The following is an 18,007-nucleotide window of genomic DNA, read 5'->3' as shown; positions in this document are numbered from 1 at the left end:
AAAATTTAAATATTTTATTTTTTGATCGGACATGGCTTAATAGATTTGCCTGATGATGCTGATCAAGAATATACATATTTATAGGGCCAGAAATGACTCCTTCATAGCGTTGCAAGCTCCTAACTAATAATACCCTTCAAAAAGGGTATAAAAATGTGAAAAAATTACCATTGAAGTATCTGGCTGTCGAAATTATTTAGACTTCACCTCCTGAATGGTATTTATTTACCCTTTTCCGAGGCCTCCTGCTGAAAATTCGAATCGAAATTCATTGCTTCCTGTGACAAAGATTGCCTTTGATGCGTTAAGACAATACGTACATCAGTTTTGTGAATCATTTATAAGCCACAATACCCATGTGCCTGTGTCATGTCCCACAAAAGTCCTTCCTGACAGCGCAAAAACCACACGAAAAAATGGAGAATATCCGTGAAGCTCTCATTGTGCCTTCCATTATCATAACCAAACATGGGAAAATCTGACGCGAAGCGTGTTATTATTTTTTACACTTGACAGCATTTTTCCGCGCTGGAAAAATCGCGACAAAAACCAAATGAAATTACATTCGCAGCAGCGACAGCGAAGAGACTGAAAACTATAACAAAATTGTATTATAAAACATATTTAATGCTCCCCGATTGAGGGCGACTGAAGGGTAAAGTAATTCCGATTCCATCCGCCACTTAACTCATTTGGGGCATTATTGGGATTCGGTTTGGTTTTTTCCGCACTTTTCCCCCCTTTGCTTTTGTGCTTTCCAATTTATAATTGCAGATCGATAAGTTTGCATTAAAGCGGTAGTGCTTTTTCGCAGCCGAGATATAGCAATAAGCAGCAAGTGTGCATGAGGGAAATGGAGAAATAACCGACTTAAAGGATATACTTTTCTAAAGAATATATAATTTTGAATGTAAATTAAATATTTTCCCTAAGACTTTAAGAAAATGTATTATTTTAATTAATATACAAACAGAAACCAACTTATCCAGACTAATAAAGAATCATAAGTCTCTTTCTGAATTTCATTAACCAATTTAAATCAGAGATATGTCTCCTCTAGCTTATTTTTATAAAAGACAATTTGCCAACTTTAGGGATATATTTACTTTTCAACAGAATATTTAATTTTGATTATAAATTAAATATGTTCTTTAAAAGTTTTATATATTATATCATTTAAATTAATATAATATATAAGTTAGTTAAATCTTTTTTAAGTTGTTTCAATAAAAGAGTAATAACTGAATTTAAGGATATACTATACTATGTAGCAGAAAATTTAATGTTTCCTTTGAACTAAATATATTTTCTAAGACTTAAATGAACATTAATTAAATTTAATAAACATATGCATGAATTTTTTGACTTGGCAACTAAATTCTTTCAGAATTTCATGAACCTACATAAGTCTCTTTGAACTTATTTCAATAAAAGAATATTAAATGAGTTTAAAACAACGTAATAGTACATTTTTTGAATAGGAAAAGAAACTATATTTCTTAACTATCCATTTTAAAACCTTCATAATTCTCTGCTAACTTCTGTCATAACAAGAATATTCCTCTATATAACATATCAATCCCATTTAATTCCTATAAACTAATATATATCCAATAATATATCCTATACACTTTAATATATTTAATTAAAAATGGCAACAAAACGGGTCGCAAGCTAATTGGCCAACCCGATCTGCAATTTGTTGATTTTAGCCCCGGCCAAAGGCCGCAACCAATTCGCTTATGCCCCGTGTCCTCGGCAACAATTCAGGCAGGATATGTGGCCATAAATATTTCATATTTGCACAACGCGTAGTTTGTGTTTTGTCGCCTGCTGCTCCTGATTGATGACGCGGTCGAGGATTGCAGATGCGCATTTTTGTGTCGTTCTCGTTCTCGTTCCCATACAACAAAAAAAAATAAAGGGGTTAATTTAATTTCGCGCTTCGGCGAATTTGTCCATAATTGGCAATTAGCATTGACCATTGCCATATCCATGTTCGTTCATCGGAGCCATGGCAATCATCGCTCCGCTTCGTTCTGGCCATCATCTCACACGGTCAACTTAACTTACGGCCATGGCCAGTACAGCTCCGTTTGCCTTTCTGCAATTTGCCCAATGGCAACAAATATTTGTACGATGGTTCAACAACCCCCCTTTTCGGCCCTTGTTGTTTTTTGTGACAATTTTTCAAAAATAAAAAAAAACACAGAGAGAGAGAGAAAAATGCAAATAAAATACTGCAGGATTTATTGAGGCGTTGAAACAATAATCATCGAGTCGATCTTCCTGAACTTTTATTCACAGTGAGCGGTAAATTAATAGAAGCAATTGTAAATTATTTAATTTGATAACGTCTTTATTGGAGTATGATTTTTTTCTAAGTAATAAATTTAATATAAATAAATACTATGAAATTATTTATAATTTCAAAATATTAATTAAAGAGAAAAATGGCATACTTGAACTTATGTAAATGCAATTCTGTCTAATCTTTTTATGATGCATAATAATAATAAATATGTTTCAGCACCTATTTATGTTATTTTCAATTTTAAGTGATAAATATATTGAAAAAATTAACATAAAATTATAAACTTTAAAAGGAAACAAACAATGAATACTTTTATTGAAAAATATTATGTCAATCTCTCAAAAATAAAGGTATTTTAAAACAAATTTAAATAGGGTTTTCAAACAAAAATGCTCTCGTTTTACAGTATATATATATTATGTAGATAACTATATAAGATAAATTATGATATATATTTTTTGGTATTATATATTTAGATATATGTATATATATATTCTCCCCCATTACTATTTCTGATTACATTACCCCAATTGCAGCTGCTCTACCTCGTTAATTGCAACACAGTCATGCAAAATCGCATTAAATGCAAACTTTTTTCTCTTCCCTTTGGTTTAAGGATTTCCCTTGCAATTTTCACACAATTTTTCAAAGTCAATTTTGCTTGATTTTTAATGCGACCATTGGGAGGACACATTAGGTATTTTTTTTGTATTATTTCTATGCTATCCTCTCTCTATCCTCACTTGATTAGGAATGATGAGGGTTTGGGTCCGAAATAGAGGAGGCTGGAAGGCATTCAACAAGCGGAAATTGATGCGAACTTCCCCTCAGGTAGGGGTTGTGTTGGAAATTGTGTAACCCCCGGGAATCATACCGTAATTCCTTGAAATATTAAAATCTATTTTTTTGTTGAGTTAACCCTGATTTCCTGGTGGAGAAAGGATGAGGTCCAGATGGAGCTTATTTACATTTTATGGTGATAATTTAAATTTAAATATATAATGTTGGATAAGGGTTTGGGATTTTAATGGAAATGGGAATTAAATTTGTATATATTTTGCATAAAAAAATGCAATTGTTGTATTATATTTATGTTTAAAGTATAGAATTCAATATAGAACAGATATATATCTTAGTTTTCTATATGCAAATACATTATCCAAATATAAAAATGATTTTAATTGAATGGTTCTTTTAATAGATATAATATCTACCAGGGATTACTAATAGAATATCCTTTAAAACTCTATCTATTAGGATAGAGCAAACCTTTCAAATCCCATACATTAACCTCTGCTTATTCCTCTTAATCCCTAACACTCCTTTTAAGGATACTTTTTGGCACCCGGAAAACTCCTTCTGTCCTTATTTCCACCTCATCCGTCACCAGAAATCTTGATTTGGTATAAAGAAACCCCAACAGCTTTATAGATTAGATTGTTTTGCCACAGAAACAGAAAACCCTTCGACTAATCTTTAACCCAATCGGACCAAGGCCAGGCCAAGATTGCATTTTAGGACATCTTTGGACATTATCATTTCCGGCCATCTTTGACTTTCATTTAAGCCCGGGCTAATGTCCATCATCCAACCTTTTCTCTCTTTTTTTCCCCTCACATTTTTGTTGGAAGGTTTTCCAGTCCGATTTTTGTTTGTTAGACAGCTAATTATGTGACAGCCTATTAGCAACTCGATAAATATGTGCCCAGCGGAGGCTCCGTGAAAATCCTGTCCAGGAAAAGTTTCCTTTTTGGTGGATGGGAGGGATTCTATTCCATTCATTAGATATGCGAACCTTGCTCCCGGCCTGATTATGACAAAGCACTTTTGGCCCAATTGGGTAAATTAGGTGGAAACTGAAAACTAAATGAAACGGAACTTGGCACACGCCCCCCCAGTTTTCCGCTTTTCTTTTTTGGTCTCTCTAATTTTTAACCCAAACCAAAGCCGGAAAAGGGGGAGTAAGGCAGGGCATAAAATACCGTTTTTGACGTTTTACTTTTATTTTTTCTTGGTAGATTTTTTTTTTTTCAACAGAACTTGGACCACGAACCGGATCAATTATTTTGCATTAACGAAAAGGGTTTAACATTTGCGTTTTAGCCGACATTTAACAACAACAAGCCGCACATTACCAACGGTTAGGGGGCGTCAAGGGGGCGTGTCCAAGTTGGACAGTTGTCCTGAGGGGTTGTACGCCTTGTAATTCGCTTCGCTTCATACCCAGCAAAAGGTTGATCCGAAGCGGAAATGGGGTATGATGATTTCAGAAATGGTTGGAACATTTTAAGATATTGAAAAAAAAAAATATATATATATTTGTAAATATTGCTTGAAATTCAAATACATTGATTTTCATTAATTAAAAATTATATTATAATTTCAAAACATATATTAAGCTAAAAATAAGAATTTTTGGAACAATATATAATCAGAACTCTGTTCCTTTTAAACTCAATAAATAAATAAATAATAGTAGATAACAAATATGCAAAGAAAAATCTATCATATATAACTTTTCCCAATTTCAAGAAAATTCAAATTACCTGTATTCTAGGTATATTAAATCGATATTTCTATAAGCTAATTTTTTGGGGAAAATTAAAGTTTTTCATATATCATAACTAAGACAAAAAAGTATTAATTTTCGGAGACCGTACCTTTGATAGTTTTTATTAGAGTAATAAATCTACATACTCAATTCAATTCAATTTTTTTTTCAATTATTTTTTTATTTTTAAAGATGAAACCCCTTTTAAAATATTTAAAAAATAGGTCAACATTTTTGTCCTTCAAAATAATGGTTAGGTCGATTCAGCTTTTAATTCTGATCAAGAATTTATATGATTTATAGAGTCGGAAATGACTCCTTCACTGCCTTAAAGCTTTTGAATGAAATAATAATACCCTATGAATATATTTTTAAAGATTTGTTTATATATAGATTTGTATATATAAAATATTTAACAAGCTTTAAAGAATATAAGCAGCTTCCCCAATTTTGTATTAATATAATTTCCAATTATTGTACTATTTTTTATATTTTTCTTTCTGAAAAATCCAGGATATCCCTAAGTCGCATCTCCCTCTTCGACCATTTTCAAAAAAATTTTTTGTGGCTGCTGCGACGACGACGATAAATTGTTGTAATTAATTTTTATTTAACTGTGAAAATGGAAATGCTCTCTTTTTTTCTGTTTTTTTTTCTGTTCCTGGCCAGTTTCAAATTGGCTTAAAATGTAAATTATTATTGTGGCCAGGAATCGTGCTACATCATGCCAAAGGGAGGAGTGAGGGCATTTTCCCCAGCACTTTGTGATGTCTATTAATTAAGCTGCATGTGTGAGTGGGCGGAGCCTGCCCCCCCTCGCCCCCTTCTTCCCCAGAATTTCGCCTTTGTGGTTGGCAGTTTTGTTAAACCTGGAAAATGCGGAAAATGGGATAAGGGGCGGCTCCTCCATGTTGTAAGTGATAATTACAAGTTGGCAAAACTTTTCACACACACACTGGCAGGGAGAGAGAGGACTGAAGAAGACAGACGGCTTTAGCTTTTGGCAAAAAGTAATTACAATTAAGCCGACGAGCAATTGGGAACTCATTTTATTAGTTTATCCCTCACTCAAAAAGTTGCAAGTATTTTTCGGAAATTTATTAAAAAAAAAGAAAAGCAAAGACAAGTACAAAAAAAAATAAAATGTGATGTACAAAACGCTCCTCTAATTCCCTGAAAAAAAAGCAAGCTAGAAGGAAAGGAAACTCACCCAACAAACTTTTTACGCTTTGAATCCTTTCACTTAAAGCCATGGCCATGTCCCCCCCTCCTCCCTTTTTGGACAAAGTTTTGTCTAAGTATTACCAATAAAATTGATGGAGAAATAGTCCAGAACTATTTGGCTGTAGATAAAAACTTTTCCTCGCACACACAGTTAGAGATTTTATGAGGGGGCAGCTGGAAGCTGCAAGCTTAGCTTAATATTAAAATTCACCCTCATTCTACCCCCTTTTTTTCTTTTTGCTAAGAACAATTTGGATGCCAAGTTAAAAAGTGCAGAAATTTTAGGGGGAGGGGAGAAAATCCCATTGTTATGAAACACTGGGGCGACGGTAGAAGAATACTTTTGTAAGTAAGTGTTGGGGTTAGTTATTCAATGCAACTCTCGCTGCCCCTCGTTTTCTCAAGGATCAAAACTCTTTCGCATTCGAGTTTTCCAAGTAAAGACTTTCGGCAGTTAAGGTTTCTATGGAAACTATAAATGGAATGTTTGGCAAAGCTTCAAATGAATAAATGAATATTGGGTTTATTCATTCCATGAATGAAATGGAGTTCCAGGGGACACAATTTATATTTTAGGAATAAACTCAAGTTATTTGGCAGGAGTTTTCCAGGAATTGCTTTCAACGAAATTGTGGTTATTCCATAAATATTAACAAATATTTTATATGAAATTAAAACTTTTTCAAGAATTGAATTTAAACCAGAATTATTAGATTTTCTTTTCTTTTCAAAAATGTAGGACAAATTACTGAACGTTGTTTCAGAAAATTTCGCATGACTTCAAAGCTTTCGATTTGGCCTTAACTTTCTTTCGTTCATTTAGGCCCTAAACCAATTTATTTTTTCCTAATATCTCCTTCTCATTACAGCCACTTTGAGAAAATTTTCCCCCTTATGAGAATACCAAAATTATAAAACTCTCTAGCCAAAAGATACAACATTTTGTAGGCCAATTATTGACACATTTAACCAAAGAGACGTTGAGAAGTTTTACGCCTAGCCAAAATCATATAAAAACCAATCAAAGTTTTTCGCCAAACAGGTGTTTTTCCGGCCCCCCTCCTCAGTATACCCTCACTATGGATTTCCCCGAGTTTCCCTTCTCTTTTTTTTTTGCTAAAACACGCACAACTTTTCGAGCTACTTGTAATTAGCTTTTCTTGTTCGATTCGTTTGGCAGCAGCAGCAGCAGAAGCAGCCAAAAAACGCTTGTCCTAGCCGAAAATTTCCCTCGCTTTTCGTTTCCCCACGAATTTTCCCGTCCAAAAACTTTGCGTGCAAAAATTTCGCTTCTAACGCTGCGAAAGATTTAACTTTTTGATTGAGAAAACATCATTAACGCACGTAAAAGGTGAACTAACTATTTACGGGTCTCAGCTCTATTTGTGTGTACTAGGGTGTAAGTGTGTGTGTGTGTGTGTGTAGGTTAAAAGTTTTCGCTTTTTCCGATTCTAAAAATCAAATACGGGGGAAAACAGCGCAAGAAATGCGGGATGAGGCAGCAAAGTTTCTAATCACATTTACCGCAATTACTAACAAGGTTTTTTGTTAACTTGGCTCAAATGAGCTGACGAGGGGTTGGGGGAGGGGCGAGTGGTTGCTTGCCTCAAATATGTGTGTCTTCTGCAAAGTAAATTAAATAATTTAATTAATTATGAAATTTGGGTTAGCACACAGAGAGAGAGAGAGCTGATGAAGCAGCACCAATCAAGATGGCATTAAACGTAATCTGATTTGGTTAACAAAAACCCAAGGGAAAGGAATTTGCTGCCAAATTTGTAAGCCAAAAAGATGAAAGAAGCGTTAATAAATTAGCTGAGAATTTCCAGGAGGGCAGGGTAGGGGTTTTTAACTAGGTTTTAGGTAGGAACATCGGAGTTTAAAAATAAATATCAATAAGAGTTGAAAGATTCGAGACAATTACTAAAATAAATTCATATAAAAATGTGTTTTAGAAATTGGGTAAAGATTACTAAATAATTAAAATAATATTGCGTTTTAGATATATTATAAAATATATAAAAAAAAACTAGGGTTTTAGTAGGAAGAGCAGAGCTTAAAAAAATGTATATATAAATGTTTAAGCCTTATAAAGAAATTTCTAAAGATTTAATACAAAAAACTGTTTTAGAAATATGGTAAAAGATAACTATGTTTTAAGTATAAAAAGAACTAAAATCTCTGAGAAGAATTACAAAAGAATTAATATAAAATTGCGTTTTAGATATATGTTAAGCAGTAACAACAACGGAAAATAAACTAATCAAAACAAAGCCTTAGTTAAGGGTTACTTTCAAATTGCATAAATTAAAAAACAGGAATACAAAATCCCTAGTTACTTCTGCCACTTAAACATTTAAAAAACTACCATTCAGAACCAGTTTTTGGGGAAGCTCTTATCTCTGAAAAAATAAAAAATAACAAAAACCACTACCCTATCAAAATAGTGAAAAATTCGTGCATAATCAATTAAAACCCATCACAGAAGAATTTCTACCCCCGAAAACCAAACTTCATCAGACCAAAAACAGCAACCGAAAGCATTTAAAATCGAACTAACTGAACCCTAGCAAATTGATAATGCATTATCTCGGGAACCAAACTATCCCTCTTACTATCCCTTTTTCCGATGCTCCATCAAAGTCAGCGATAAATTCTACCTGGTAACTGCCAAATTATTTATATCGCACTTAAATTGGCAATGAATAGAAAATTAGGGTTTCGTTGTCGTTGTGTTTAAAAATAAAAAGGGGTGAGAATTGAATGCCCTCGGCGACAGCTGCCTCTCATCATCGCTCTAAATAATGCTCCTTGGAATTGCAGTCAGGCGTTAAGCCATTGATCGGTAGCCTTATTCTATAGGGAGGGTTCCTCCGTAGGATCCTAAGTAAATAACAATAAAGTCGCAAAAGATGAAGGCCCGGGAGAAAAAACCGATCTTAATCTTGTGACAATTAACATTTGGTCTTTAATGATAGGGGCGGGTATCCCCCGAAGGAGATCCTAAATGTAATAAAGAATAACAAGGATAATCCAGTGAAAGTATGTACTTGTTGGGGTTTCTTAGTTTTTTTTTTTTTTTGCGAAAAACTTGAGCATTTCTTTTCTTTTCCTTCTACTGCCAGATGTGCTTTCCATCTCCTCCTATGGTATCAGTTCATTTGCTCTTGATTTTGGGGCCACGCTTAACAATATTTCAAACTGCAAACTTTTCCTCTACTCCCACACAATGGGCCCAGAAAATGTGGGTAAGAAAAATAAGGGAGTGTAGTAAAAAAAAGAAAAGAAAATGTGAAAAGCAAACTCGAATGTGAATGCGAAAATGCTTCGTCTCAGTTGGTGGCCACAACAAAGGATGGAGAAAAACTCGGATCTGCTTTCGAGTTAAGTGAGTTTTGAGTTTTCACCTAAGGTGCATTTTAAGGGGAGACTTTGATCAGGTTAAAGTATAAAAACTATCAATTCATAGGGTTTTTTAATATATTATTTAAAAAATAGGAAAAATAAGTCATTAATTCTCCTTTATTCGTTTATTTAGCGACCTTTAATATACAGAAACTTACTGTAAACTTAAGAACACATAAGAAAAACATATCAAATCCAACGGAACATAGAAAAACTGTTTTGTATACAGCTATTTAAATTTTAAAAATATATTAAAATATATCAAAATTGTCCTCCTTTCTCTTCGTACCCTAGGAACTTTAAAAACACTATGAAGTATGCTTTTTAAGAATACAAAATATATTTTAACGTCCTAAACCTATCAACTCTTTAAATCAACCGATTAGTCTTTGAATAATGTACCAACTTGTGTCCCACACAGATCACAAATTGATCTTCCGCTTGCCATATTTCCTGACCAATTCCACCCCCTCCCAACTATGTACTTCGTCCTTCGTCCTGTACAATTTTCTTATAGTAAATTTCAACTTCGTTATGTCGTCATTTGTCCGGAGCCACCGACAAACCTGGAAATAAAATTCCCTCACACGAGAGTTTTCCCCCACCCAAAACTCTGGCAGCTTTTCATTCATTCATTCATTCACACACACACACACATGCACACACAGAAAAAGAAAATATCCTTAAAGGAAAAGCAAAAGAAAAGCGTAGAAAGGAGCCAGAGAGAGAGAGAGAGAGAAAAAAAATTTGCTCGCTTCGTTTTCTGCTTGAATTACAAATTGCAACATCAAAAGTTTGACGTTCTACGTTCGCTTTTCCCACCCCACCCATCCGCATCACCATTTTCCTCTTTTTCCTGGTGGCGTTTGTTGTTATTGTTGGTTAACAATACTTTCGGGCTTGGCTGATGCTGCTTCTGGTGCTCCTTGGGTGCTTTCTGCTGCTTTTCCTGAATGCCGAAAGGAAAGCAATTTTCCAGCAATATGTTGAACGTATTAGAATTTTGTTTACACTCGAAATGGAAAACATGTTGTGCAACGCAACGTCACACATAGACAGGAAAAGCTTCTACTTCTCCTCCCCATTCCCCCCCTCATTTGTTGACTTTGAGATTCAGTTGTCAGGCTAGAGTGAGTGAGTCCTGGCTAAAGGATTTTGATTTTCTGCATAAAATGCCCCCGAAAAGTTTTCGGCCAAACTAACTAACCCGCACACCGAACACCTCCTCCGGCATTGGCATAGATCGTATGCTAATTACTTTCCAGCAGCAGCAGCAGCTGTTGTAATAACTCAGCCATAAACTGCTCAATGTATACACTAAAAATTATGCATAATTATTTCAAAGCGTTTTCATTAATTAGCTTCCTGCACAGCAAGTACAAGGAAAACTCTCTACGGGAAACGGAAACGGGGGGGGGAGTGGCATTTTTTGCCAAAGTGTTCTGAGTTTTGAAAACGTTCGATATTTAAGAAGAGAATGAAAAAGTTGATATATATGTCTTTAATTTGGTATAAGTTTTAAAATATACATAGTAAAAGGATTAAACATTAAGGCTTTCTCTCAGTCATTTACAGATTTTAAGTTAATTTAGAGAACTTATACAATTTCAAATATAATAATTTTCATGAGTATTATAATTTTAATCAAAAGCTTGAAACTTTTCGAAGGAGATATTTCCGATCCCATAAATCATATATATTCTTGATCAGCATCAAAAGACGAATCGATCTAGCCATTATTCTCAGTAAAAAAAAGTTTACCTAATTGTTCAAAATTTGATAAGGGTTTAAAATTTATAAAGATTTCTAAAAATTTATAAAAATTTAAAATTTTTAACTTTATAACTTGAGAATACAAACTTTTTAAGCTATTAAAAACTAGCATATAACATCTTTCCGAATCAAAATTAATGCGTTATGCAATTTTTAAACTTTGAGTTGTAGCAAAAATTGTCATATAAAAATATCGAAAGTATTAATCAAAATGGCTAACGTTTTAATTCTTTTACTGGTTAATAATAAATTAAAAATTTAACTAAATAATATTGCTCAAATATTACAATATTTGAATTATAATTAAATTATATTATTAAAATTTTAAAACCTAAGCATTTTAATTAAATTGTTTTATTTATATGTTATGAAACCCTTTCCTTAACAAACCATTTCTAAGAACTTTTATATGCTCTTTCTATTTATAATTCCTAGTTCCTCAAATTAAAAAAAAAAATACTCAATTTGTTAAAGCAAAACTATACCTTAAATTCTATTTAATATTTACAAAATATTTTATTAATACGATTTAATTCCACAAACAAAATCCCGTGAAACTTAAAACCGGAACCAAAAAATTTGCACTCTCTCTCCTCTGTGGCGCTTCCTATGTAGGTCGCTAGGTGGCGCCAGCCGCACATTGCCGCGCAGATTTCGACAATTTAACACCTTCATTATTAATTGAAGATAGACCAGGTAGGGAGAGAGGGATGGAGACGGGGAAGGGAACTCAACTTGAAACTGGGTAAATTTTTATGCTACTGCTAAAAAAGTTTTTTATTTTTTTTATTTTGTTTTCTTTCTCTGGTTTTTAGCGTGTGTTTTGCTAAAAGCTTCGCTTCGCCCACAACTTTTGGAATATTAATGATGAGAGCAGCTTGACTTTTGCTTTCTCCCCAGCTTTCTTTCCACTTTCCACTTTCATTATTATAGTATGCATTGTTCGGGAAGAGGGGGAGAAGGGGGTGTGAGGGGTGGTGAGTGGAGCTAAATTGTGAAAACGCTTTTCCCGTGGCTTATTAAGCTGGCCCTCCCCAGAATCAGTTTTACATGGAAAAAAAATTATAGAAAATGTAAATAGGATAAGGAAATACTTAAGCAAGTTTGATAATATAAATATTACCTATTTAGATATTTTGTAAAATTTATATTATAATATTTTTAGTCTACTGCATAGTTTTTATTAATTTTTAAATACATTTACAACTCCCTTTATGATTTTTTTTGCAGTGCCTCTATTTAATGCCCAGCAAGGCATAAGATTTCCCACTGATTTCTGGTATGGCAAATATATAAAATTTTGCATAGAAGTCCCTGTACAATAATGGGTAATTCCCCTTTATTTGCCAATGAAAAGGTCAGCGGGAATGCTGGTCACTCAAAGGACCTGGAGTAGCGAAAGGATTTCAAGTTCTCTTTCGTTATAATTGATTGAGCCATGTTGTTGATGATGAATGCTTCATTTGCTGCTCAGTTGTTTGTGTGGCCAAGTCGAGGATTATTATTTTTTAATAGGTAAGTATTTTGCATTTCCTGATTTCGCAGAGTTCATTGAATAGATGAGTGGAGTGGCTGAAAGGCTATTGTTAAATTTAAAAGTTAATAATTGTGGAAAGGGAGTTAGCTCTAGCAAAGGATTTACATATAATTAAATTATTAAGAACTTTAATATGGTGAATTTGTTTATACTTTTAAATGATGTGACAAGAAAACTAAACCTTTCTTTTTGTAAATATATTTTTAAATGAATTAAGATAATTATATTGATAAAAACTTAATAATGGTAAATTTCTTTATACCTTTTATTGATATGACAAGAAAAGTAAACATTTCTTACTATAAATATATTTTTGAATGAATACAGAATGGAACAAATTGAGACGAACAAAGTTTTAAAGTAATTTATTATGTTAAAAAAATTAATAAAAAATTATTCTTTGAAAAAGATATATAAAGAATAATAAGAAAGTATTCTATATCATTAAAAGAAATTCATAAGCAGTTTCTCCTTTAAAAACCTAAAAAATATCTCCATATTTGAAAACATTTCAGAATATTTACCTACTAAAATTGTACATATATTTAGGATTTTACTTAATGTGATAAAAAAAAGTAAGTCTTTTGATCTAAATATATATTTTACAGTAAATAAATATTAAAATTAATAAAAAAAAACATATAGAATAACGTTTTAAAGTATTGTATCTTACATAAAAATAGTTTATTTCTCTAAAAACCTTCGAGAAATCACCATATTTTTCAACATTTTAACACATTTCACCATTAAAAAATATATGTTAATCCTTAGCAATCGATTGATCGATTGATTGACCGAAAATCCTGAGAAATTTAGAATCAACATCATGTGATCCCATACAAATTTCTATTCATTAAGCCTTTGGCCTTACACATCTGCTCCAAATATCTTATTTGTTGGTGAGTTCTAAACATTTAAGCCAATGTTTTGGGTATTATATGGCTATAATCCAGAAAGGACCTTCGCTTTCTCCACACCAACCCCTACCCCCTACCCCCGGGTGAGTCTGCTCATTAGCGTTTCATAAATTTGATTAAGACAATCCCAGGGGGAATCTGTTGTTGTTGCTATTTGCTTATTTGTTTGTCTGCCAAGGGGGGAAGGAACTGACTGACTGCTTTTCACTCCCCTCTCAATTTGGCAAATTAGCAGACGAAGAGCCACCACCATAATAATGCACATATTGCATCATATAAATGTATATATATTTGGGGTTGATTTATATCCATTTACATTTACATGCTGATATATCATGAAAGTCTTTTACGACTTCAACGCCGCCTTTAATTGGATTAATTTGCATTAATATTTATTAGAAGCAAATGCAGGCAAAGGAAAGGACCCGTTGGCTATTTAAGCAACCAAATCCACCCGTCTGGTTCTGGAGCAAAAAAAGAAACCCATTCGAAATATCTTCTTCTGCCAAAACATGGCCAAGAGCGGAACGTGGCTAAAATGTGCACTTGGAACTTGGAACTGTCAAAGCAAATATGTCAAACATGGCAGCGTTTGTCCTTGGCTGCTGCATCATTTTTTCCTTTTTTTTTCTTTTCCCCTTAGCATTTTCCCGTCTATTTGCTTTGCTCTCGAGCGATGTTTGCCCTCATATATGTATGAATGTCCTGGCTGCTTGGCTCCTTTTTCCTTTCCCTTTCCCCTTTGGATCCTGGATCCTGTCTCCTCCTGGCTACTGCCCCGGCAAACGCTGCTCCTGCATTTGTTTGTTAGCAAACATGTAAGTTGCCTTTGGCCGACGCCGCAGGATATGGGAATAGAATGGGAGCAAACGGCAGGATGCGCTTAGAAAAAAAAACTATCCCTTCAAATATATATCTTGAGATTAGGATATTCCCGAAAGATCTGAGTAAAGGAAGATAGGGGTTTAAATGTTTTATAATAACTGTAAAATACTATTTATTACATCATAAAAGTATCCTGATTTATTTATATTTTATGGATATCAAATAGGCTTTTTAAATTCAGATAAATATCTGAACTGTTTCTTAAAGTATACCTTGAGATTAAGATATTCCACAAACATGGAATAGATTTTTATATATTTTAAAATAATTATTAAATAGTATTTTTTATGCCAAAAAATGATCCCTTTTTTATTAAATATGCTTTGAAAATGCAGACAATGCAATGCAAAATGCAGTCTTATGAGCTTTGAAAAAACTATCCCTTAAAATATATCAAGAGATTAAGATATTCTCGAAAGATCTGAGTAACGGAAAATAGGGGTTAATATGTTAATAATAATTATAAAATACTATTTCTTATATCATAAAATTATCCTTATTTATTTACATTTTATGGATATAAAAAGGACTTTGTAAACTATTTCAACTATTTGAACTATCCCTTAAAATATATTTTGAGATTAAAATATTCCAAAGAGATGTGAGTAACGACAAAAACACAGATTTTTATATATGTTAAAATAACTATTGAACACTATTTGTATCCCAAAAAACAAATCCTAGTTATTATGAATTAAATAGGCTTTGAAAATGCTATCTCATGAGCTTAGGAAAAACTATCTCTGAAAAAATGAGATGAAGAGCTTAGGAAAAACTATCCCTTAAAATGTATTTCAAGATAAACAGATATTCCAAAAAGATCTGAGTATGAATAGATAGAGGTTCATATATAAAAATATAATAACAATTAAAAAAATACAATATCTTATACTATAAATATATCCTTTTTTATTAAGATGGATTTCAAATAAGCTTAAAAAATGCACATACTATGTCTTATCTATATAAAAAAAACCCCAATTTTATTCTAACCTCTCTCTAATTTTCAATTAAATTTCATAAAAATATATAGAATATTTTTTTAAAGTGTACTGGGAATAGGAGAAATAGTTTTCGAAGAAAGAGGAGGCGAGACACATCGCTTACTTCAATCATCTGGCACTTGGAGCTCGCTCTCTGCTCTCTGCATTTTTCTCCCAAAACCCACTTTCCCTAGCTTTCTTCCATTTTCACCCTCTCTTTCTCCCACCCCCTTTTCCTTTATGTCTAGGCTATGGTCTTTCGATTCCATGCCCGCCCCCCGCTGACATATCAGCCACTCCCTCTCCCCTTTCACAGTCCAAAAATCTATTTTACAATGCAAGAAAAAGTCCTTTGGCTCGGTGAATCCTTCTTCTACTTCAGATTCGATGTCTCTGCACCCAGGGGAGCTTTGTGCCCATTTTATATATATATTTCTCGGTTCTTTTTTTTCTTTTGGCAAACACTTCATACTTTTTTGGCAGTATCCCCCCGCGTGCCACGCCCCCTCGACACAGTGATGTATTTGATTTCGCAAAGTGCGCGCTGGAAATTTGATTTCGACTGCTGCAGCGGCAGGACATGGAAAGGATGTGCACTCACACACTCACCCACGCACATCCTGTGTGACAGCTCGTATGGCAATCACAGACACGCCCACTAGCCGCCTCTTAGCCATCTCCGGTGCCCCCTCCCCCTTTTAGCCATCTTTCTTGGCCTTTGTCCTGCCGCTGCCGCTGCACATTGTCATATGTGCAATGTCTGGAGACACAAATGGTGGCAAATGGCTTTGACTCTGATTTTGATTCGGTTTCGGATACGGATTTGGGATTTTGGTAGGAGGATTTGGATGCAAGGATCCCTGGCACATCCACATTTTAAGCATTCAATTATCAGAGTTGCTTTATGGCATTAACTTGTTTGGGGAGAAGGAAATCAATTTAAAATTAAAGGGAGAAAGAGGGAGAAATATATATAAATATATATAAAATATCTTTAAAAATACAACTACTAATTACTCGAATTTAAAATATAATCTATATATTACTTTAATAACTCCCAACTTCTTATTTCACTTGCTTAACTTCCTCTTAAATCTAAGTGTCTCAAGTGATAAGAGCATTTGCCTACACTCTCAGCTAATTCACTGCCACAACTCGAATCATTGGTGTTATATTGCCTACATAAAACCCCTTCAACCTGACACCAGTTTTCCACCATCCAAACCCACTTTCCTACCCCCCTTTACCTTGACACCTTGCCAGGGAAAACAAAAGGGAAAATCCATTAACGTTTTGACGCCGCACGCATCGCATTCGCTGGCATCATAACTATAACTATAATGCTTATCACGCTCCACACTCCAAAGCACGCTTCCTTTTCGACGCCGAAATTTTCCATTTCCCCATTTCCCCCCCACATTTTCCATTTTCATGACCCAGCGCGCCAATGGGGCGAGAAGAAATGACAAACTTTTCGGCATTCTCTGGATTCGAATTTAACTCGTTAACAAACCATAAAGTGAAATTTATGTCGGCTACGTGTGTGGGCCAAGGAAATTCCGGTCTAAGCCACTCCAAAAAAACAAAAAAAAAAAAAGGATTGAAGTCATCGTCCAAAGATGGTTACTTTTTTAAGCAGCTATCTGTTATCCTTGTAAGTTGTATCTATATATCTTTATCCTGACTTTCGAGTTAATGAAAACTGGGTCTTACATTGAGATACTCTTCTTTTAAGCTGGTTTAAACATTTCTAGAACCTTTTAAAATTCTATAATTTATAGTTCTATATCTTATAGATATAATTTAGTTTACCTACTTTTATTTATACAATCTCCACTGTGTCCTTATGCACCTTTTATTCCCTCTATTTACTTCAAGTTGTCATTAATCCTAGGAAGCTGAATTTTCACTTTGAAGTTGTTTTGAAGGGAGGTGGAGCCTGGGTTAAACGGCAGCTCCAATGCCAATGGAAAACGAAAGGATAAGTCCCAGACAGGAAGAGGGGGTAAGGATACATAGAGCAAGGAGCTGGAACCCATCCGTTTCATAGTCATTGTTCAAAGTTGCATTTTGATGCTTTGACTGCGTCACTGCACGTCCTCTTTACATCTATATATATATATGTACGTACTATATTTATCTGAATACAGTGTGTAGTTGTCTGTGTATAACTGATATTTTACGTGCCACACACGCATTTTCCCCCTGCGTACGTGTGTGTGTGTAATGATTCGTTGTATGTTTTATGTCCTTGGGTAACATAAATTGAATTTCACAAAATTGTTGAAGCATAAAACCTGCTTCAAGTGAAATTTTAGCGTGCTCATTCTCGTATAAAATAATGCCTTTTTCTGTCTGTCATTCCAATCAACAAGAAGAGGAAGAGACAATCCTAAAGGCGGAAGAAAAACCCCTTTC

At 33.8% G+C, this 18,007-nt stretch overlaps 1 long non-coding RNA gene across 1 annotated transcript in view; it reads left to right on the top strand.

Moving 5' to 3' along the window:
- LOC110176284 (uncharacterized) overlaps positions 1-18,007 on the top strand; it is a 344,989-nt gene that overhangs the window by 186,294 nt on the left and 140,688 nt on the right. Inside the window, exons 3-4 of the long non-coding RNA XR_015271934.1 lie at positions 12,498-12,546; positions 12,625-12,782. This is a non-coding gene — a long non-coding RNA (uncharacterized LOC110176284). The remainder of the gene's footprint in view (positions 1-12,497; positions 12,547-12,624; positions 12,783-18,007) is intronic.

Source organism: Drosophila serrata, unplaced genomic scaffold (assembly GCF_035046125.1).
Source record: "Drosophila serrata isolate PLE 108 unplaced genomic scaffold, ASM3504612v1 contig_272, whole genome shotgun sequence".
Taxonomy (NCBI): Eukaryota; Metazoa; Arthropoda; class Insecta; order Diptera; family Drosophilidae; genus Drosophila; species Drosophila serrata.
This window is presented reverse-complemented; position numbering and strand designations above follow the sequence as displayed.